The sequence below is a fragment of the Octopus bimaculoides genome, chromosome 8 (assembly GCF_046866305.1).
Source record: "Octopus bimaculoides isolate indiv1 chromosome 8, ASM4686630v1, whole genome shotgun sequence".
Taxonomy (NCBI): domain Eukaryota; kingdom Metazoa; phylum Mollusca; class Cephalopoda; order Octopoda; family Octopodidae; genus Octopus; species Octopus bimaculoides.
Genome location: NC_142935.1, coordinates 23,072,312 through 23,098,896, shown reverse-complemented (window position 1 = coordinate 23,098,896; position 26,585 = coordinate 23,072,312).

Below are 26,585 nucleotides of genomic sequence, written 5' to 3'. Positions count from 1 at the left end.
TACTTAATTTTTATTTTCTTTTACTTGTTTTAGTCATTAGACTGCGGCCATGCAGGGGCACCGCCTTGGGAAATTTGTAATCGACTTAATCGAATCCAGTATTTTTAAGCCTGCTACTTGTTCTTCCGATCCACTAACTGGCGGGGACGTAAACACACCAACACTGGTTGGCAAGTGGTGGAAGGAGACAAATGCAGACACAATGACATGCGCACACATACATACATACACACGCACACACATACACACACACACACATATATATATATATAGAATGTTCTCTATGTGGCTTGTGTGTTTTCTCGTCTACGTTTGTTTGCAATGTCCTGTACCCAGATATGCACCTATACATACAGGTGGATGTCGGTATGCACATACCTGTACGTATATATGCATATACTCATTTACTATTTGTTTTTACATGATTGAACTCAGCGTCTCCAACTGTAAGTAGTTTTCGTAAACTTATATATCTTCCGACGCTACTCTATCTCATTCTCTTTCTCTATCTTTTTTCCCCCTCTCGTTCTTCCTCTTTACTACTACGTATCTCGCTTTACCCCTCTCGTTCTTCCTCTGTTACTACTACGTATCTCTTTTTTCCCCCTCGTATTTCCTCTCTTTCTCTTTTCCTCTCGTTGCTCACCTATTCTTCTACTTCCTCCCTTTGTTTCTCCCTCTACCACTCTCTCTCTCTTCTCTTTACACCGGCATGGTCACATGCTTCCGGTCATTAATCCTTTTCTTCCTTGGCTATCACCGAGCAAGCACACGAACCACTTCGTCCGTTTCAAGTTCGTGCTTCACAGCGTTCATACACACATAATTTTTCTCGTCTGGCCGTTAAGCCTTTTCTGTTTGTTTTCCTGTCTTGTTTTTTGTCCGCCACTACATTCCTCCATGGCTAGATTTAATTTGCGTATACAAATTTAATCTGCGGTCCATGGGATGAGCCGTTTTAACGATGCGTCCTGCCCAAGCTCGTCGAAACGCCGGTGTTAAAACGTGGGTAGCTGATGAAGTAGAATGTTCTCTATTTGGCTTGTGTGTTTTCTCGTCTACGTTTGTTTGCAATGTCCTGTACCCAGATATGCACCTATACATACAGGTGGATGTCGGTATGCACATACCTGTACGTATATATGCATATACTCATTTACTATTTGTTTATATATATATATATATATATATATATATATTGGTCGGCCCTAGGCTATAGTAGAAGACGCTTGCCCAAGGTGCCACGCAGTGGAACTGAACCCGGAACCATGTAGTTGGGAAGCAACGTCTTACCACACAGCCACTTCTGCGCCTATATAATAAATATATATAAAAATCTATGCAGTAATTATATGCGGAAAAATTATATAAATATGTAATTGTATGATTACAATATTATTTATATTCATACACAGAAATACCTATTTATATACTGCGGGTGAAAGGATAAACGAAAGAGGCACACAATACATTTGATAGAGTATATATGTAACTCCAATCAAAGTTTCATTCGGCCGTATGCGGCTTGAAGTTTCGTCGACTCCTTACAGGAACCTACCTCGTGGAATTCAGGTAGTCGAATGGAGAGGTGCACGAAGTCCAAGATGGCTACTGAAAAACGGAGCTACTGTTTGTCAAGAAAGGCCACATGGTGTTATTAGAGATGGAATTAAAATTTTCGGTGACATTGAATCTATTAAAATCTGTTAAATTTCTTAGATCGTGTAGCTGGACACGAAGTTCGGGGCGAAGTGCTTAACCCTAGGTCGGGTAAGAGCCACTGAGGAGCATTAATCAAATGCGAAATCACTGGTGATCTGGCTATGCCCCGGATGGTGTATGAAGCTTGCCTCCGTTGTCAGTCATACGATAAGTGCTCTACCAAGGCTTAGAGTTGTTTTGACTCTTAATTTTAGTAATACTGGTCTTAACTAGTACCCTTAGTACTTTATATACATATAACTATATATATATATATATATATATATATATATATAGTTTTAGGGAAAATAACCAAGTTTCAAGAACTCATCGATGAAAATCCACTATCACATATAGAAAAATTAACAATTAAAAGCACAATAAATGAGTATAATATAAAGTGAAGTAAATATCATAAGATAAATATAATAAAAAGATTACACGTTATTTTCCCTAAAACTATATATTTTATATATATATTATCTCTAAAGCTCAATTTAATTTTAATTTTTTATAAATTGATTTTAATTGCGTTTTTACCTGTAATTTTGGATTTTGTCCCTAATATTATTATATATATATATATATATATATATATATATATATATATATATATATATATATATATATATATATATATATATATATATATAATATATATAGTTTTAGGGAAAATAACCAATTTTCAAGAACTCATCGATGAAAATCCACTATCACATATAGAAAAATTAATAATTAAAAGCACAATAAATGAGTATAATATAAAGTAAAGTAAATATCATAAGATAAATATAATAAAAAGATTACACGTGTTTCATTAGGTAATAATAAGAATAATAAGAACAATTGGTATTATAATAAATTACCTAAACATCTTCTTAGGTAATAATAAGAATAATAAGAACAATTGGTATTATAATAAATTACCTAAACATCTTCTTAGGTAATAATAAGAATAATAAGAACAATTGGTATTATAATAAATTACCTAAACATCTTCTTAGGTAATAATAAGAATAATAAGAACAATTGGTATTATAATAAATTACCTAAACATCTTCTTAGGTAATAATAAGAATAATAAGAACAATTGGTATTATAATAAATTACCTAAACATCTTCTTAGGTAATAATAAGAATAATAAGAACAATTGGTATTATAATAAATTACCTAAACATCTTCTTAGGTAATAATAAGAATAATAAGAACAATTGGTATTATAATAAATTACCTAAACATCTTCTTAGGTAATAATAAGAATAATAAGAACAATTGGTATTATAATAAATTACCTAAACATCTTCTTAGGTAATAATAAGAATAATAAGAACAATTGGTATTATAATAAATTACCTAAACATCTTCTTAGGTAATAATAAGAATAATAAGAACAATTGGTATTATAATAAATTACCTAAACATCTTCTTAGGTAATAATAAGAATAATAAGAACAATTGGTATTATAATAAATTACCTAAACATCTTCTTAGGTAATAATAAGAATAATAAGAACAATTGGTATTATAATAAATTACCTAAACATCTTCTTAGGTAATAATAAGAATAATAAGAACAATTGGTATTATAATAAATTACCTAAACATCTTCTTAGGTAATAATAAGAATAATAAGAACAATTGGTATTATAATAAATTACCTAAACATCTTCTTAGGTAATAATAAGAATAATAAGAACAATTGGTATTATAATAAATTACCTAAACATCTTCTTAGGTAATAATAAGAATAATAAGAACAATTGGTATTATAATAAATTACCTAAACATCTTCTTAGGTAATAATAAGAATAATAAGAACAATTGGTATTATAATAAATTACCTAAACATCTTCTTAGGTAATAATAAGAATAATAAGAACAATTGGTATTATAATAAATTACCTAAACATCTTCTTAGGTAATAATAAGAATAATAAGAACAATTGGTATTATAATAAATTACCTAAACATCTTCTTAGGTAATAATAAGAATAATAAGAACAATTGGTATTATAATAAATTACCTAAACATCTTCTTAGGTAATAATAAGAATAATAAGAACAATTGGTATTATAATAAATTACCTAAACATCTTCTTAGGTAATAATAAGAATAATAAGAACAATTGGTATTATAATAAATTACCTAAACATCTTCTTAGGTAATAATAAGAATAATAAGAACAATTGGTATTATAATAAATTACCTAAACATCTTCTTAGGTAATAATAAGAATAATAAGAACAATTGGTATTATAATAAATTACCTAAACATCTTCTTAGGTAATAATAAGAATAATAAGAACAATTGGTATTATAATAAATTACCTAAACATCTTCTTAGGTAATAATAAGAATAATAAGAACAATTGGTATTATAATAAATTACCTAAACATCTTCTTAGGTAATAATAAGAATAATAAGAACAATTGGTATTATAATAAATTACCTAAACATCTTCTTAGGTAATAATAAGAATAATAAGAACAATTGGTATTATAATAAATTACCTAAACATCTTCTTAGGTAATAATAAGAATAATAAGAACAATTGGTATTATAATAAATTACCTAAACATCTTCTTAGGTAATAATAAGAATAATAAGAACAATTGGTATTATAATAAATTACCTAAACATCTTCTTAGGTAATAATAAGAATAATAAGAACAATTGGTATTATAATAAATTACCTAAACATCTTCTTAGGTAATAATAAGAATAATAAGAACAATTGGTATTATAATAAATTACCTAAACATCTTCTTAGGTAATAATAAGAATAATAAGAACAATTGGTATTATAATAAATTACCTAAACATCTTCTTAGGTAATAATAAGAATAATAAGAACAATTGGTATTATAATAAATTACCTAAACATCTTCTTAGGTAATAATAAGAATAATAAGAACAATTGGTATTATAATAAATTACCTAAACATCTTCTTAGGTAATAATAAGAATAATAAGAACAATTGGTATTATAATAAATTACCTAAACATCTTCTTAGGTAATAATAAGAATAATAAGAACAATTGGTATTATAATAAATTACCTAAACATCTTCTTAGGTAATAATAAGAATAATAAGAACAATTGGTATTATAATAAATTACCTAAACATCTTCTTAGGTAATAATAAGAATAATAAGAACAATTGGTATTATAATAAATTACCTAAACATCTTCTTAGGTAATAATAAGAATAATAAGAACAATTGGTATTATAATAAATTACCTAAACATCTTCTTAGGTAATAATAAGAATAATAAGAACAATTGGTATTATAATAAATTACCTAAACATCTTCTTAGGTAATAATAAGAATAATAAGAACAATTGGTATTATAATAAATTACCTAAACATCTTCTTAGGTAATAATAAGAATAATAAGAACAATTGGTATTATAATAAATTACCTAAACATCTTCTTAGGTAATAATAAGAATAATAAGAACAATTGGTATTATAATAAATTACCTAAACATCTTCTTAGGTAATAATAAGAATAATAAGAACAATTGGTATTATAATAAATTACCTAAACATCTTCTTAGGTAATAATAAGAATAATAAGAACAATTGGTATTATAATAAATTACCTAAACATCTTCTTAGGTAATAATAAGAATAATAAGAACAATTGGTATTATAATAAATTACCTAAACATCTTCTTAGGTAATAATAAGAATAATAAGAACAATTGGTATTATAATAAATTACCTAAACATCTTCTTAGGTAATAATAAGAATAATAAGAACAATTGGTATTATAATAAATTACCTAAACATCTTCTTAGGTAATAATAAGAATAATAAGAACAATTGGTATTATAATAAATTACCTAAACATCTTCTTAGGTAATAATAAGAATAATAAGAACAATTGGTATTATAATAAATTACCTAAACATCTTCTTAGGTAATAATAAGAATAATAAGAACAATTGGTATTATAATAAATTACCTAAACATCTTCTTAGGTAATAATAAGAATAATAAGAACAATTGGTATTATAATAAATTACCTAAACATCTTCTTAGGTAATAATAAGAATAATAAGAACAATTGGTATTATAATAAATTACCTAAACATCTTCTTAGGTAATAATAAGAATAATAAGAACAATTGGTATTATAATAAATTACCTAAACATCTTCTTAGGTAATAATAAGAATAATAAGAACAATTGGTATTATAATAAATTACCTAAACATCTTCTTAGGTAATAATAAGAATAATAAGAACAATTGGTATTATAATAAATTACCTAAACATCTTCTTAGGTAATAATAAGAATAATAAGAACAATTGGTATTATAATAAATTACCTAAACATCTTCTTAGGTAATAATAAGAATAATAAGAACAATTGGTATTATAATAAATTACCTAAACATCTTCTTAGGTAATAATAAGAATAATAAGAACAATTGGTATTATAATAAATTACCTAAACATCTTCTTAGGTAATAATAAGAATAATAAGAACAATTGGTATTATAATAAATTACCTAAACATCTTCTTAGGTAATAATAAGAATAATAAGAACAATTGGTATTATAATAAATTACCTAAACATCTTCTTAGGTAATAATAAGAATAATAAGAACAATTGGTATTATAATAAATTACCTAAACATCTTCTTAGGTAATAATAAGAATAATAAGAACAATTGGTATTATAATAAATTACCTAAACATCTTCTTAGGTAATAATAAGAATAATAAGAACAATTGGTATTATAATAAATTACCTAAACATCTTCTTAGGTAATAATAAGAATAATAAGAACAATTGGTATTATAATAAATTACCTAAACATCTTCTTAGGTAATAATAAGAATAATAAGAACAATTGGTATTATAATAAATTACCTAAACATCTTCTTAGGTAATAATAAGAATAATAAGAACAATTGGTATTATAATAAATTACCTAAACATCTTCTTAGGTAATAATAAGAATAATAAGAACAATTGGTATTATAATAAATTACCTAAACATCTTCTTAGGTAATAATAAGAATAATAAGAACAATTGGTATTATAATAAATTACCTAAACATCTTCTTAGGTAATAATAAGAATAATAAGAACAATTGGTATTATAATAAATTACCTAAACATCTTCTTAGGTAATAATAAGAATAATAAGAACAATTGGTATTATAATAAATTACCTAAACATCTTCTTAGGTAATAATAAGAATAATAAGAACAATTGGTATTATAATAAATTACCTAAACATCTTCTTAGGTAATAATAAGAATAATAAGAACAATTGGTATTATAATAAATTACCTAAACATCTTCTTAGGTAATAATAAGAATAATAAGAACAATTGGTATTATAATAAATTACCTAAACATCTTCTTAGGTAATAATAAGAATAATAAGAACAATTGGTATTATAATAAATTACCTAAACATCTTCTTAGGTAATAATAAGAATAATAAGAACAATTGGTATTATAATAAATTACCTAAACATCTTCTTAGGTAATAATAAGAATAATAAGAACAATTGGTATTATAATAAATTACCTAAACATCTTCTTAGGTAATAATAAGAATAATAAGAACAATTGGTATTATAATAAATTACCTAAACATCTTCTTAGGTAATAATAAGAATAATAAGAACAATTGGTATTATAATAAATTACCTAAACATCTTCTTAGGTAATAATAAGAATAATAAGAACAATTGGTATTATAATAAATTACCTAAACATCTTCTTAGGTAATAATAAGAATAATAAGAACAATTGGTATTATAATAAATTACCTAAACATCTTCTTAGGTAATAATAAGAATAATAAGAACAATTGGTATTATAATAAATTACCTAAACATCTTCTTAGGTAATAATAAGAATAATAAGAACAATTGGTATTATAATAAATTACCTAAACATCTTCTTAGGTAATAATAAGAATAATAAGAACAATTGGTATTATAATAAATTACCTAAACATCTTCTTAGGTAATAATAAGAATAATAAGAACAATTGGTATTATAATAAATTACCTAAACATCTTCTTAGGTAATAATAAGAATAATAAGAACAATTGGTATTATAATAAATTACCTAAACATCTTCTTAGGTAATAATAAGAATAATAAGAACAATTGGTATTATAATAAATTACCTAAACATCTTCTTAGGTAATAATAAGAATAATAAGAACAATTGGTATTATAATAAATTACCTAAACATCTTCTTAGGTAATAATAAGAATAATAAGAACAATTGGTATTATAATAAATTACCTAAACATCTTCTTAGGTAATAATAAGAATAATAAGAACAATTGGTATTATAATAAATTACCTAAACATCTTCTTAGGTAATAATAAGAATAATAAGAACAATTGGTATTATAATAAATTACCTAAACATCTTCTTAGGTAATAATAAGAATAATAAGAACAATTGGTATTATAATAAATTACCTAAACATCTTCTTAGGTAATAATAAGAATAATAAGAACAATTGGTATTATAATAAATTACCTAAACATCTTCTTAGGTAATAATAAGAATAATAAGAACAATTGGTATTATAATAAATTACCTAAACATCTTCTTAGGTAATAATAAGAATAATAAGAACAATTGGTATTATAATAAATTACCTAAACATCTTCTTAGGTAATAATAAGAATAATAAGAACAATTGGTATTATAATAAATTACCTAAACATCTTCTTAGGTAATAATAAGAATAATAAGAACAATTGGTATTATAATAAATTACCTAAACATCTTCTTAGGTAATAATAAGAATAATAAGAACAATTGGTATTATAATAAATTACCTAAACATCTTCTTAGGTAATAATAAGAATAATAAGAACAATTGGTATTATAATAAATTACCTAAACATCTTCTTAGGTAATAATAAGAATAATAAGAACAATTGGTATTATAATAAATTACCTAAACATCTTCTTAGGTAATAATAAGAATAATAAGAACAATTGGTATTATAATAAATTACCTAAACATCTTCTTAGGTAATAATAAGAATAATAAGAACAATTGGTATTATAATAAATTACCTAAACATCTTCTTAGGTAATAATAAGAATAATAAGAACAATTGGTATTATAATAAATTACCTAAACATCTTCTTAGGTAATAATAAGAATAATAAGAACAATTGGTATTATAATAAATTACCTAAACATCTTCTTAGGTAATAATAAGAATAATAAGAACAATTGGTATTATAATAAATTACCTAAACATCTTCTTAGGTAATAATAAGAATAATAAGAACAATTGGTATTATAATAAATTACCTAAACATCTTCTTAGGTAATAATAAGAATAATAAGAACAATTGGTATTATAATAAATTACCTAAACATCTTCTTAGGTAATAATAAGAATAATAAGAACAATTGGTATTATAATAAATTACCTAAACATCTTCTTAGGTAATAATAAGAATAATAAGAACAATTGGTATTATAATAAATTACCTAAACATCTTCTTAGGTAATAATAAGAATAATAAGAACAATTGGTATTATAATAAATTACCTAAACATCTTCTTAGGTAATAATAAGAATAATAAGAACAATTGGTATTATAATAAATTACCTAAACATCTTCTTAGGTAATAATAAGAATAATAAGAACAATTGGTATTATAATAAATTACCTAAACATCTTCTTAGGTAATAATAAGAATAATAAGAACAATTGGTATTATAATAAATTACCTAAACATCTTCTTAGGTAATAATAAGAATAATAAGAACAATTGGTATTATAATAAATTACCTAAACATCTTCTTAGGTAATAATAAGAATAATAAGAACAATTGGTATTATAATAAATTACCTAAACATCTTCTTAGGTAATAATAAGAATAATAAGAACAATTGGTATTATAATAAATTACCTAAACATCTTCTTAGGTAATAATAAGAATAATAAGAACAATTGGTATTATAATAAATTACCTAAACATCTTCTTAGGTAATAATAAGAATAATAAGAACAATTGGTATTATAATAAATTACCTAAACATCTTCTTAGGTAATAATAAGAATAATAAGAACAATTGGTATTATAATAAATTACCTAAACATCTTCTTAGGTAATAATAAGAATAATAAGAACAATTGGTATTATAATAAATTACCTAAACATCTTCTTAGGTAATAATAAGAATAATAAGAACAATTGGTATTATAATAAATTACCTAAACATCTTCTTAGGTAATAATAAGAATAATAAGAACAATTGGTATTATAATAAATTACCTAAACATCTTCTTAGGTAATAATAAGAATAATAAGAACAATTGGTATTATAATAAATTACCTAAACATCTTCTTAGGTAATAATAAGAATAATAAGAACAATTGGTATTATAATAAATTACCTAAACATCTTCTTAGGTAATAATAAGAATAATAAGAACAATTGGTATTATAATAAATTACCTAAACATCTTCTTAGGTAATAATAAGAATAATAAGAACAATTGGTATTATAATAAATTACCTAAACATCTTCTTAGGTAATAATAAGAATAATAAGAACAATTGGTATTATAATAAATTACCTAAACATCTTCTTAGGTAATAATAAGAATAATAAGAACAATTGGTATTATAATAAATTACCTAAACATCTTCTTAGGTAATAATAAGAATAATAAGAACAATTGGTATTATAATAAATTACCTAAACATCTTCTTAGGTAATAATAAGAATAATAAGAACAATTGGTATTATAATAAATTACCTAAACATCTTCTTAGGTAATAATAAGAATAATAAGAACAATTGGTATTATAATAAATTACCTAAACATCTTCTTAGGTAATAATAAGAATAATAAGAACAATTGGTATTATAATAAATTACCTAAACATCTTCTTAGGTAATAATAAGAATAATAAGAACAATTGGTATTATAATAAATTACCTAAACATCTTCTTAGGTAATAATAAGAATAATAAGAACAATTGGTATTATAATAAATTACCTAAACATCTTCTTAGGTAATAATAAGAATAATAAGAACAATTGGTATTATAATAAATTACCTAAACATCTTCTTAGGTAATAATAAGAATAATAAGAACAATTGGTATTATAATAAATTACCTAAACATCTTCTTAGGTAATAATAAGAATAATAAGAACAATTGGTATTATAATAAATTACCTAAACATCTTCTTAGGTAATAATAAGAATAATAAGAACAATTGGTATTATAATAAATTACCTAAACATCTTCTTAGGTAATAATAAGAATAATAAGAACAATTGGTATTATAATAAATTACCTAAACATCTTCTTAGGTAATAATAAGAATAATAAGAACAATTGGTATTATAATAAATTACCTAAACATCTTCTTAGGTAATAATAAGAATAATAAGAACAATTGGTATTATAATAAATTACCTAAACATCTTCTTAGGTAATAATAAGAATAATAAGAACAATTGGTATTATAATAAATTACCTAAACATCTTCTTAGGTAATAATAAGAATAATAAGAACAATTGGTATTATAATAAATTACCTAAACATCTTCTTAGGTAATAATAAGAATAATAAGAACAATTGGTATTATAATAAATTACCTAAACATCTTCTTAGGTAATAATAAGAATAATAAGAACAATTGGTATTATAATAAATTACCTAAACATCTTCTTAGGTAATAATAAGAATAATAAGAACAATTGGTATTATAATAAATTACCTAAACATCTTCTTAGGTAATAATAAGAATAATAAGAACAATTGGTATTATAATAAATTACCTAAACATCTTCTTAGGTAATAATAAGAATAATAAGAACAATTGGTATTATAATAAATTACCTAAACATCTTCTTAGGTAATAATAAGAATAATAAGAACAATTGGTATTATAATAAATTACCTAAACATCTTCTTAGGTAATAATAAGAATAATAAGAACAATTGGTATTATAATAAATTACCTAAACATCTTCTTAGGTAATAATAAGAATAATAAGAACAATTGGTATTATAATAAATTACCTAAACATCTTCTTAGGTAATAATAAGAATAATAAGAACAATTGGTATTATAATAAATTACCTAAACATCTTCTTAGGTAATAATAAGAATAATAAGAACAATTGGTATTATAATAAATTACCTAAACATCTTCTTAGGTAATAATAAGAATAATAAGAACAATTGGTATTATAATAAATTACCTAAACATCTTCTTAGGTAATAATAAGAATAATAAGAACAATTGGTATTATAATAAATTACCTAAACATCTTCTTAGGTAATAATAAGAATAATAAGAACAATTGGTATTATAATAAATTACCTAAACATCTTCTTAGGTAATAATAAGAATAATAAGAACAATTGGTATTATAATAAATTACCTAAACATCTTCTTAGGTAATAATAAGAATAATAAGAACAATTGGTATTATAATAAATTACCTAAACATCTTCTTAGGTAATAATAAGAATAATAAGAACAATTGGTATTATAATAAATTACCTAAACATCTTCTTAGGTAATAATAAGAATAATAAGAACAATTGGTATTATAATAAATTACCTAAACATCTTCTTAGGTAATAATAAGAATAATAAGAACAATTGGTATTATAATAAATTACCTAAACATCTTCTTAGGTAATAATAAGAATAATAAGAACAATTGGTATTATAATAAATTACCTAAACATCTTCTTAGGTAATAATAAGAATAATAAGAACAATTGGTATTATAATAAATTACCTAAACATCTTCTTAGGTAATAATAAGAATAATAAGAACAATTGGTATTATAATAAATTACCTAAACATCTTCTTAGGTAATAATAAGAATAATAAGAACAATTGGTATTATAATAAATTACCTAAACATCTTCTTAGGTAATAATAAGAATAATAAGAACAATTGGTATTATAATAAATTACCTAAACATCTTCTTAGGTAATAATAAGAATAATAAGAACAATTGGTATTATAATAAATTACCTAAACATCTTCTTAGGTAATAATAAGAATAATAAGAACAATTGGTATTATAATAAATTACCTAAACATCTTCTTAGGTAATAATAAGAATAATAAGAACAATTGGTATTATAATAAATTACCTAAACATCTTCTTAGGTAATAATAAGAATAATAAGAACAATTGGTATTATAATAAATTACCTAAACATCTTCTTAGGTAATAATAAGAATAATAAGAACAATTGGTATTATAATAAATTACCTAAACATCTTCTTAGGTAATAATAAGAATAATAAGAACAATTGGTATTATAATAAATTACCTAAACATCTTCTTAGGTAATAATAAGAATAATAAGAACAATTGGTATTATAATAAATTACCTAAACATCTTCTTAGGTAATAATAAGAATAATAAGAACAATTGGTATTATAATAAATTACCTAAACATAAACTTAATTTTAATGGTAACAATTTTAAATATTTTAATTTTTTTAATGATAATAATAAATTTAATAATACGAATAATAAATTCAATAATATCCATAATAAGAACAAACTCTGGTTAATTATTCCATACGGTGTACAAGTTAAAACTAACATTATTAATGAAGTTTTTAAAGTTATTGATTTATTCCTTAAAGATAATAAAAAATATCATTATATTTTTTCTAAAAATAATTTTGGTGTAGGTTATTCCACTACCAATAATGTTGCTAATATTATCTATTCTTTTAATAAATTTAAGTTAAATAATTACTACAAATTTAAATTTAATAATTATTCTAATATTAATTTTAATAGTAATAATGTTGACCAGAATATAATTAATTGTACATGTTTAGATAAAACTAAATGTAATTTTAATAATAAATGTAATTTGAAAGATGTAGTGTATAAATGTATAGTGAAATTATTGAATGAAAATAAACATTATGGTTATAATTTAAATAAGATTTATATAGGTTCGACTTCTAATAAAATTAAATTAAGAGTAGCTCAACATATGCACTCATTTAAGAATAGAAATTTAATTAATTCTACTGGCCTCAGTAAATATATTTGGGAACTTAAAGCTAAAAATATTAAATATATTTTAAAATGGGAGATAGTTTGTAAAGCTAAATCCTATCATATAGGTAATAACTTTTGTAATTTATGTAATAATGAATTTAAAGAGATATTATTGCATAAGGATAATAATTTACTTAATTCTTTTGATGAACGAAAAATAAAATGTAGACATAAACTACTTTATTTATATAAAAACTTTAGCTAATAATTTTTATTTATTTTGTTTATATGGGTATGTGTATATGCATGTACATGTATATATTGAGGGTGTGTGTTTTAGTCTATATGCATTAGTATGTATGTATATTTTTAGGTGTATGTATATATGTTTACGTATGTATTTATATAGGTTTAAGTATATATATATGTTTTTTTTTTTTTTTTTTTTTTTTTTTTTTTTTTTTTTAATATATGTTTGTGTATATTGAGTGTATATTTGTATTTACATGTATGTATAAAGATATATACTTGTGAGTATAGATGTATATTTATATATATATTGTGCGTGTGAGTGAGTGCGTGAGTGTAGTTTTGTTTTAGAATTTTCCTTATTTATATATTTATTTATTTATTTGAGTGAATTTTTATTTGTGTGTATATTTTGTATATTTTTTATATTTATAGTTATGAGTATTTTTGTGTATATGTATATGTCTATTTATGTATGTAATTATGTAAATGTGTGTATATATATGTATATATATGGGTATAAGTATATATGTGAGTGTGTGGAATTTGTCTATATAAATTAGTAGGTGTATATATTTATGGGTGTATATATATATATATATATTTATGTATGTGTGTATATATATATGTATATATATGTATATATGTATATGTATATATGTATATGTATATGCATGTTTTTTCTGTATATATATGTGTATTTTTATGTGTATGTATATATGTCTGTATATGTGTATCTATATAATATGTATATTTGAGAGCATGTGAGGATGAGTGTGTATTTATATATTATGCTTTATTTTTATATGTGTGTATGAGTGTATTTGTTTTTATATGTATATTTTGGTAGGTACATGTGTGTATGTGTAGATATATATTTATGTATATATATATATTTATGGTAGTATGTATGTTTTGGTCTATATGTGTTATATGTATTTATATATATGTGTGTATTTATGTATATATGTGTATGTATGTTTTTATTTATGTATATGCTTTTATTAGTGTTTATGTGTATATATGTGTGTATGTTGTGTGTATATACGTATATTATTTTGTATATTTGTATGTATATTTGTATATGCATGTAAGTGTATATATATATGTGTGTATGTATGTATATGTGTGTGTATGTATGTATGTATATATGTATGTATGTATATGTGTATGTGTGTATATATATATATATATATATATATATATATATATATATGTATATATATATATGTATATGTGTATGTATGTATGTATATATGTATGTATGTATTAGGATGTGTGTTGGGGTATCTATTTAATTATTCTAGTAGCTATATTTTGTTTTTACTGGTAGGTTAATTTTTTTAGTAAGTTTAAGGTTTTATATTACAATGACACGACGATTTTGATAAGACTAAATCAATAGTAGTATTTTAGTTTATTTCATAATATTATTTAATTTACGACTATTAATATTTTTATTTATTTATTATATATTAGAATTTAATATTTATTAATATGTTTTATAAGATAACTATAGTTTTTTGTTCTTTTTATGTTGTTAGTTATATAAATTTTAAATTTTTCATTCATTTATTTAAGTATTATTATTTCATTCATGCTTTCGTATTCTATTCTCTATTTTAACGTTCTTTTTTAACGTAGTATTTTCGCGCGAACTCTTGCTTAAAACGCTATAGCTATTAGATAACGTCTTAGTTTTTCAGTTTGAATTACGGAAAAATTTGGATAAGTACTGTTTTCACTTTGCTAAAGATTTTCTACTATTTGAAAATAATATGTATTCTTGTTTTTATACTATTCATTTGGTTCTTTATAGATTATTTTAATAGATAACTTATTTAACACTATATTATTTAGGAGTTATAGTTTCATTTCAACATAATATTAGAACTTCGATTGGAATAGTGTTGATATATTTTCGATTATTTTTGATTAATATTATTTGATTAATTATTAATCTTTATAGTTTATAATATCGTTAAAGTTTTTTTTAAATCAAAACTTTGTATATATATATAAAGTTTAACCTTTTATTCTTAATAATTTTTTCTTTCCTAATTTTTTCATTCATAATTTTTTCCATTCATAATTTTTTCATTCATATTTTTTATTATTACGTTTGTAGAAATAAATAATCTTGTATTTTTCTATTATTCAATTGATCTTTAATCATAATTAAATAAACGTCTTTAGCTTTAAATAGTATAGCTTTAACTATTACACCGGTTAAATATGTACTAATTTTATCTTCATTATTATTTTAAACTTAAACTTCGTTCAACTTGTATTTAAAACAATGATAATTTAAAACAATGATAATTTAGGTAAGATGTTTTTTGTATATAATATACATGTTATTATTATGGATGAAGGGATGATTATTGAATGGTTATTATTTTGATATTATGATATTTTTTAAATAATTTTTCTATCTTTATATAATAAGTATATCATATTAATTCATTTGGTACTTATTGTTGGTTGAGATATATATCTAATTATTGTTCTACTTACGATCTGACGAGTAGCTATATTTTTGAATAGAACTTATTTTAGATAATTTCAATTGATTTTAATCGATTTAAATTTCTTTTCTATTTGAAAATTGGTTATGAAACACGTGTAATCTTTTTATTATATTTATCTTATGATATTTACTTTACTTTATATTATACTCATTTATTGTGCTTTTAATTATTAATTTTTCTATATGTGATAGTGGATTTTCATCGATGAGTTCTTGAAAATTGGTTATTTTCCCTAAAACTATATATATTTTATATATACTTTATCTATAAGGCTCAATTTAATTTTTTATAAATTGATTTTAATTGAGTTTTTTACCTGTAATTTTGGATTTTGTCCCTAATAATATTATTATATATATATATATATATAAAAGAAACTACACCTCTGATCTTTTTCCTGTATTATGCTGGTAAGTTAGTCTTTTTTCAATAAGAAACACGACCTTCTTTTGTTTAAAAAGTAGAACGTAGATATTAATGGAAATGCCACCCCACCTCATATTGTTATATCTTACTTCTGTAATGACCAGCAACCTGTACAGTACTAAAACAAAGGGTGATGACAATCCGATGATCAACGCTCATATCAACATCTCTGGCCATGGTCTTCTTAACGCATTCTATGACACATATCCAGGGCTTCCCGCAACTCTTCTTCCGAGAGAATATGTTGCAATCTTCGTGTCTTTTGGGAAACAGAGTTATGTCAATTTTCTCCGAACATTCCTCTGGATGAACTTGTGCGTTTACGCAATTTATCATATGCTAAGGTTTTTAGGACATTGCATTCTAAAGATGTTGTCAACTAAAATTGAAGAAAAAGTTGATTACTTCAGACTTCATCCAAGTTTCTATCTCTTCTTAAAGCTGTTTATTAGAAAAGTAATGCAGAATGATATTTATTTTTTTATTATTCCAATTTTAATTTCTCGTAGATTCTCCAAGATTCTATCCAAAATTTTTCTGAGTGAAAAAAAGGGAGTTATATGTAAATAGAATAAGAGAAATAAGGAAATAGGGAGAAAATAAATACAGAGAGAAAAAAAGAAATATAAAATAAGATAGAATGTAACAGAGGAAAACAATATGTTTATTTTACGAAGAGTTGCATACTCAATCTCTTTTCTGGAACAAAAGAAGTGAAGTGAGGGAAGATGAGAGAAAGAAGGAGAAAGAAATTAGCAGAGATGTGTGTGTGTGTGTGTGTGTGTGTGTGTGTGTGTGTGTGTGTGTGTGTGTGTGTGTGTGTGTGTGTCTGTGTGTGTGTGAACGTGTGTAGGTAAATGACAAAGGAAGAGGACAAAATTTACATAAAATGATAAGAGAGAAAGATGAAGTATTTTTCCCTTTGCATAATTTTTCATAAGCGTATGTAATGTATGAAACATATGTAAGTATGCATGGACTTAAATATCTACCAATCTCCTAGACAGACATTTTCAAGTCACTCATAGATACAGGAAAATATTTAATAGGCGTTCTGTGAGATTATCATATAGCTGCTGCCCCAGTATGAAGAGTATCATTACAAGTGGTAAATACCGAGAGCCTGAATTCAGTTGCAACTGTCGCGACCCCGGATCCTGTCTACTTGACCAACGATGTATGATTAAATCTATTATATATGAGGCAGATGCCACTGCAGCCCTAAATAATAATACAACTGATAAGAAGACCTATATTGGATCATCTGAAGGTGAATTTAAAAATCGCTCGGCCAGTCACGTAGCCTCCTTCCGACATAGGGACAAAAGCAAAGCTACTAAGTTCTCTAGCTACGTATGGACTTTGAAAGATAACGAAACACCGCTTGTGACTAAATGGAAAGTAATTGAGAAATCCATACCTTATCTGAATACATAGAATAAATGTAAACTTTGGCTAAAGCGCGCAAATCCGGTTCAGATTTAAAACCCCTAGATCTCTAATGAACTCTAGGTCAGAAATTTTCAGCGGTTGCATGCATATGTATAGATATATTTTGAAGAATTGGAAAATTCTGCGTATTCCTGAGTGATATATTTCCAATCTTATCATTTAAGGTCTAAGGAGGATAGCTCTTTTACCATTTTATTTTTTAATTTTACTTTTAATCTTACATTTTTGTTTCTGGTTTTCCGTTTTTCGTTTTCCGTTGTTTACCGTCTGCGTTTTCTATATGCTACCTTCTCAGTTCTTTTCACGTTTCTTCTATTATTCAATTTCTTGGCTCTCCTGTGTGATCCTTCTGTCCGGAATTCGCCATGATAGATCGCTGACCACTACATTTATATATTTTTTCTCCTTGTTTCTCTCCTTGTTTCTTTCTGTGTTCCTTTCAGTTGAAGAGCGTAGGCTCGTCAAAGACTTTCTCTATTCTCGAGCGTTATACTAATACATCAATTTGTTGTTTACACCACCTATCTTCGTCTGTTGTTTTTTCGTAAATTCTCCTATATATATATATATATATCAAGTATATATATGTAACCCATGCGCGGATACATGCATTCATAAACTTACGTTTGTCCCCATAATTATTGCTACTCTTATTTTGGCTATATTACTAATTATCTATGAGGAAATCTCGAAAAGCTGTTTCTACTTTTTTTTCAAGGCAAAGATAACTTCTGCTCACAATTTACTGTAAGCGGAAGAATATAAACATACAACAGCTTTCTGAAATTTCTTACGTAATTTTAGATATAGAGAATGCAGCAAGTTACTTCAATTTAAATTCCTGTAGTGTAACTTTGTTCCATTCTTAAAAATCAGCTCCTTCTTTACAAAATGCACTGAAAGAGAGATTATTGCAATTATGATTAAAATTAACGATTAAAGTTAAGCGTCTGTTTTTTTTAAAGATTATTTAAGGATTAACTATAAATTTTCCATTATCTATGTATGCGTTGATTTTATTTTTACACAATTTTTGTGGGTATTTATTAATTTCTCTACAGTAAATATTTTTAGTTCAAATTCCAAAGTTATTTTCTTTCCTAAACAAAAGTCTAATACAGGATTATAATATTTGTAGTCAATCAGCTTTGTATCTCTGATATCATAAATACCGTCATAGTTTAAATAGCTTACGAAGAGCATAGAGAGAGAAGATTGATAGTTTCATATCTCATGTTCAGCGGATCGATAATTGTTTAAGTTTTTTATTGAAGCATAGTTGTGCGTGTGTGTGTGTGTGTGTGTGTGTGTGTGTGTGTGTGTGTGTGTGTGTGTGCGTGTGTGTGTTTGTGTGTGTGTGTGTGTGTGTGTGTGTGTGTGTGTGTGTGTGTGTGTGCGTGTGCTGCAAAATTCTTTCTGGGAATATAGTTTCTATATTATCATGAATATATTATTTTCAAATTCCGCCGAATCGGATTGATGTAATCGAGTTGCCCCTCTACATAAATTGCTGGCCTTGTGCCAAAGTTTAACACTATTATTATTATTATTATTATTATTATTATTATTATTATTATTATTATTATTATTATTATTATTATTTAAGGCGGCGAGCTGGCATTGTCGTTAGCACGTTGGACAAAATGTTTAGCGGTATTTCTCCCATTGCTATGTTCTAAGTTAAACTTCCGACGAGATCGACTTTGCCTTTCATCCTTTAGGAGTCGATAAAATGAGTACCATTTGAGCACTGGGGTCGATGTAGAAAAACTTTGAAACAATAATTATCATTAGGGCGGCGTGCTGGCAGAATTGTTAGAATGCCGGGTGAAATACTTAACGGCATTTCGTCTGCCGCTACGTTCTGAGTTCAAACTGCGCCCAGCTCGACTTTGTCTTTTATCCTTTCGGGAGCAAGGAAATTAATAACAGTTACGCACTGGAGTCAATGTAATCGACCAGCCCACTTTCACCCAAAATTTTTTATGGCCTTGTGTCTAGAGTAGAAATAATAATAATTTTTTTTTTTTTTCCTTATCACAGGTTTTATTGGAACTCCTGGAGTCTTCATACGTAGCGGGCTTACTACTTGCAGCCTACGGTACCACGATATTCGTTCTTTTCATTTAATACTTTCCTGATTATTCTGGCGGTGCCAAGGAGGCAAACCTTTTCGTACCAATTCTACTGGGCACTCTATTCCAATTTCCTTTATATTCCTCTTGATACCTTTTGATACCGATCCCAAGTATCCAACAATAATTGGCACTATCTTCACTTACTTCATTTTCCATAACTGCGCTATTTCGTACTTAAGAGGGCTGTATCTATTTATTGTTTCGCCTTCCTTCTTGACTATTCGTGGGTCAAAGGAGCATGCAACGTCAACTATATAGCAAATGTGGTGCACCTTGTCCACCACCAATAGGTCTGTTATGTTCTAGCACCTGATTTGTTTGGATTGGGATGAGTGAACTGCCGTTAAGCTTATTGTCCGGCATGCTAACGATTCTTCTAGCTCGCCCCCTTTCTTCCCTTTAATAATGAAATAATATAACCTTTAATAAAATCCTTGATACGCATGTATATCTTTTTTCCACCTGATTCAGTTTCATGGGTACAAAGCAATCAAGGCTTCAGAAACTATAATTAATAATGCGGTGCTCCAGCATGACCGCAGTAAAATGACTGAAACAAATAAAAGAATAAAAGAATACAAGAATAAGTCCTTGGTTATTTCAAGGTCGGATTAATTATAATTTATAAGTCTTTAACTGTTTCGTATTGATGAAATTCAAACGAATCAACAAAGATATATAAGAAATTTATGAACTCTATAGTTGAAGCGAAAAAGAAATTAAATAAATGCATAAAGCCGAGATGATGAACTCGATTTCATGAAACTGAAATTTACATCATTATCGAAAAAAAGAAAAGCAAAGAATTTTGCAAAGACGCTTCTCTAACTCGTGATGATAAACAACGACCGACTAAATAAGCGATTGCAATGATAAACACACATATATATGTACGTGAGAGTCTCGACACCCCCACATACATACATTGGTGTTCATATATATATATATATATATATATATATATATATATATATATATATAAGGCGGTGCTCCAGCATAGCCGCAGTAAAATGACTGAAGCAAATAAAAGATTAAAAGAAGATATATATATATATATATATATATATATATATATATATATATATATTAGAAATAATACATTTCTAAATTTCTCAGAGAGACTTAAGCAATAGTGATGCGATAAAGTAGTTGTATACTGCCAACTTAACGTGACAGTCCCAATAAGGGAATATACTACTGCTATTTAGCCCTAGGAAGCTGGACCGCTTCCTGTCGGCCTTGACACATTTCCTGTGTCCTTATGTTTGCGAGGGGGAGACAAAATCCCCCACCCAGCCTAGCCAGCATTCAGAGACATGTTTCTGAGTCTTTGTTCGTCATCAGCCTGAAAGACTTCTTCATGCTACTTCAGGCTGATGACGAGCAAAGACTCAGAAACATGTCCTTGAATGCTGGCTAGGCTGGGTGGAGGAGTTTGTCTCCCCTTCGCAAACATAAGGACACAGGAAATGTGTCAAGGCCGACAGGAAGCGGTCCAGCTTCCTAGGGCTAAATAGCAGTAGTATATTCCCTTATTGGGACTGTCACGTTAAGTTGGCAGTATACAACTACTTTATATATATATATATATATATATATATATATATATATATATATATATATATATATATATATATATATATATATATATGATGGACTCTCTCGTTGTTAGACGACGTATGAGGGTTCGACAATTTCTAACCGAACAACTACACTGATGATTTGTTTATAGTGATCAAATGTTTGTGTAGACGTGTGTGTATATGTGTCTGTGTTTATTCTAGATAGATAGATAGATAGATAGATAGATAGATAGATAGATAGATAGATAGATAGATAGATAAAGTTGGAGATACAAAGATATAGACACACACGTGCTCACACACGCTCATACACACACGCACACTCACACACATGTATATAGATATCTGATTTTTTAGACCTTATGTCTACCATGAGTTTGAGAATCATCCGTCTGATGTTTTATCAACGAAAGATATTTCAAGACCATTTAAAAATATTTCTTCATTTATATACCATGTGACGACTGCCTCTCCTGCAAGAAATTTGAAGTAATGGAAAAGTAATCAACTTTAAAAATAATATTATATTAGATTTGCTCTACGAGACGAGACGTACTTAGACTTTAGTAATTTGTTTATACCACTGTTTGCAAATAACATAACATATTCATGTGAGTGTGTGTCTGTGTTTGTGTCTGCCTCCGTTATATGTGTGTCTGCGTATGTTTGTCTCCGTATGTGTACGCTTATGTGCGTTTATGTGTATCATAATATAGCAATGAAATATAGCACTTAAATTCCAGAAAACATCTTGTAACTTAGCTAACACATAGAGGATTATAAATCACCGCAGTTTCTTGCCTGAGATAGAAAAGCAAAGAATACATTATGAAAATAAAATTAGAGAAACCAATAGTTTATTTACAAATCAAGAGACAGATACTGTAACAGGAAAACATTTAGAATAAAAACAAAAAATACTCATAGAATAAGCAACATTTTTTATTTCTATGTTGAAATTAATATATTAAATGCTAAATATAAATACGCCGACGATGGCCAAGGATTATTGTAGGGGTTATGTCACTGAATTGTATAATCGAATGCAATCATTTCTTTTATTATTCAGGCTCGAATCCTATTAATATATGTGTTTTTCTTCTCTGGTGACATGCACTGCTCAATGAAATAATGTGCTAGTTAAGTGGTGGGGACCCAACACCAAAATTCAAAGGTTTCAGTACAGATTGTTTTGAGGTATCTCCCTACAGCTTTATACATTCCGTGTTCAAACCCTACCGAGGGAAATTTGACTTCAGCGGCATTTGAACAGAATAATGTACTAGTCAAATACTATGTTACTGCAATCGACTAATCTTCTCATTTCAAATATAGCTAGATCTGCATCTAAATTAGAAATAAAAAATGTAGAATAACAGTAATTATAAAGTATTAAGTTACAAAATAATTATGATTTTTATCTGTTAAAGATTATTGAGGCAGGTGTCAACATTCGGTTCCAACGTCTTCGAAAAATAATATTATCATATATAGCCTAAGTGTAGTTAAATGAAGATTTGAAGGAGAATTAGCAAACATTGTGACTTCGCATAATATAGGATGTTTGGGCTAAATTTGGCAGTTTGCATAAAAGGAGAAGAGAACGCAGTATCCGATCCATAGCAGATCATGGTTATGGGATAAAAGTTTACTCAAAGTAGCCGCACTCACTTTCTACCACAGCCTCAAGACAGTTCAGGAACCTGACGTATGCGTTCCTCACTGTATCCCAAGGAAGATCTTCTACCTCCTTGATGTTGGCCACCAGTTCGGCCTTGGTGTTGCAGGTAGAGCGGCTGGTATCTTCCCAACTGCGACCCACAAAAAATAATCAATGGAATTACAATCGGGGGGAATTAGAAGACCAGAAATTGGAGCTGGTGAAGTCAGACAACCCTCAGGCAACTACTGAGCCGAATCCTGTTACCACACATATGGCCTCTCAGTAGAAACTCATTCCACCCAGGGATTGATCATAGTCTTCATCAGCTTCAAATAGCCATCTGAATTGAGCTTAAGGCTCAGTTCAAAGATGTGGAGGTGAAGTGCAGCGAGCAGACAGACACAGGCAGGAGACTGCTGTGTCTCTTCCTTCTGGCCACGGCTTTGTAGTCTCCGTTGCAAAAGTTCATGCCACGTTTTACAGTCTTTACAGCATTGAACACCAATCATGATATCGGTATTTTGATACTCTGTGTGAGTCATCAATGATTCACGTAACTATAATTCCAATATTCTGGTGGCTTCCAGCACTCCTTGTCAGCGAACTTTTTCGTCAATTACAACTTTAATATTTATGCTCACCAACGCCGTTGACTGTTCAACATTACATCAAGCTGTTCCTGAATAAAAAGGAGACGTAAAAATCGTCAAATTTAGTCCGAACACCCTGTAAATAAAATGCTCCTAAATATAAAATTAGTGCTTCCGGTGATGAGACACTGTTTCCGATGATGACTTGTGGATAATAATGATTTATCGATGGAGGTGACTGCAGGATTATTGACTGAGGGAGCGCTTGCTGTTCGGGATGATTAGTTGAAGGCGATTGATTATAATAATGTTGACATAGCGAGAGATGACTCGTTGACAGGGATATTTTTTCATAGGGATATTGATGTCTTCTACAGTGTCATGACTTTCTATGTTAACGACATTAGAGATGAGTTTAACTTAATGACAGATACATTATCGATAGAGATATCTTCATTGTGAAGTTGAAATGATGTCGTGTGTATGTGTGCATATCTGTGTGTAGTGGATCTGTAGAATGAAATATTCTTAAAACAACAGGAGAAATATTTGATATCGGTGCTCCAGCATCCCAACCCCACCTCACACCCTACACCCACACATCGCACTCCCACATACTCCACCTCTACACCCACATCCTCACCCCAAACCCAACATCCCACCCTGACATCCCCACACCACACCCTCGCATTTCTACACCCCAACATCGCTACACCACACACCACGTCACACCACCCCGCACACACTAGCACTGACCACTTCCCAACACCCACACCATCATCCACACACCCACACATTACAGACGCACACACTTACACACGCACACATCTACACATCAAAGTCACCAGCCCCTATCCACATGCACACACACACACTCTCACATACTAACGCACGCGCACCTTCATCTTGAGATCACCAATATTTTATTATCTCCTCTTGTTTCTAACTCTCTTGTCTAACTACTTTTGGCCATGATTGACCGCTAGCTCCAAAAGCTTTTCTTTATTCTCTCTCTGTTTATTTCCTCATGTTCTTTTCTTTTGAAGGGCGTAGGCTCGAAACGTAAAAGGTTTTCTCACCTTCCTGAGCGTTAAACTAATACACTTGCTTGTTGTTTATACACCTGTCATCGTCTTTTGTTTTTCTGTAAATTTCAACTGTATATATATATATATATATATACACACACGCACATACACGCACATACACACAATACACACACAAACACACACACAACATGCGTTCTCTCTGTGGTGAATTTACTTCAAAAGGGGAGAGCATCTCTTCTTGGTTAAATTCCGTTACGTTGAAGAATATGTACATTTAAGCTTTAGTTCTTAATCTTTTCATGTCTACATAGAATAAAATTCTTCAAGTTTCGGGGGTTTTTCATCTTTTTTCTGCAAAAGACAGAGACATATACACAGAGAGACAGAAAGAACATTAACGTATCTCAAAGAACTTCTTTATATTGTAAGTATTAAATCAGAGCAGTTACATGTTTTACGGAAATGTGAGAAGAGTTATAACAAATGACAAGATATGAAAATAAGTTAACAAACAATAGTTACCTTGTTACTAGTTTCGGCTGTAATGCTTAATCGTATAACCAGATGGAGTAACACTTATGTTGAGGTATTTAGAGATAAGCAAGAAAAATGTAGTTAGACATACATGCATATATGCAGACAGACTGAGATATAGACAGGCAAATTGGGAAACAAATAGAGAAACAGACAGACAGAAAGACAGGTAGATAGATAGATAGATAGGGACAATGGGGAAAATCGTAAGAAGAACGGGAACACTAGGAAGAATCGTAAGTAAATTAGATTATACGCCATAGGATACATAAAATGAATAATATGACAAAATCGCGTAGCAAATTAACTGAAATTGAATTAAGTAATAAATACCTGTAGAGTCTGAGTCTCCATTGCTGGTTATGTTCTTAATGTTTAGTCGTGAGTGCTTAAACGTTGAAAGACAATCATATCACGTGGTGTGTTTTTCTTTCTCTCATCTATGGCTTGGCAAATCAGGAGTACAGACTCTATCATTCTTCGGAGATGCAAATGCAACACATATTTTTCTATCTTCGGTCGCTTTGTTTACACAGACGTTGTAACTCTCAGTGTTGGCACTAAATTCTATAGAAAATCTGTGGAAGTAACTTAGAAGTGATATATGATATGATTTTG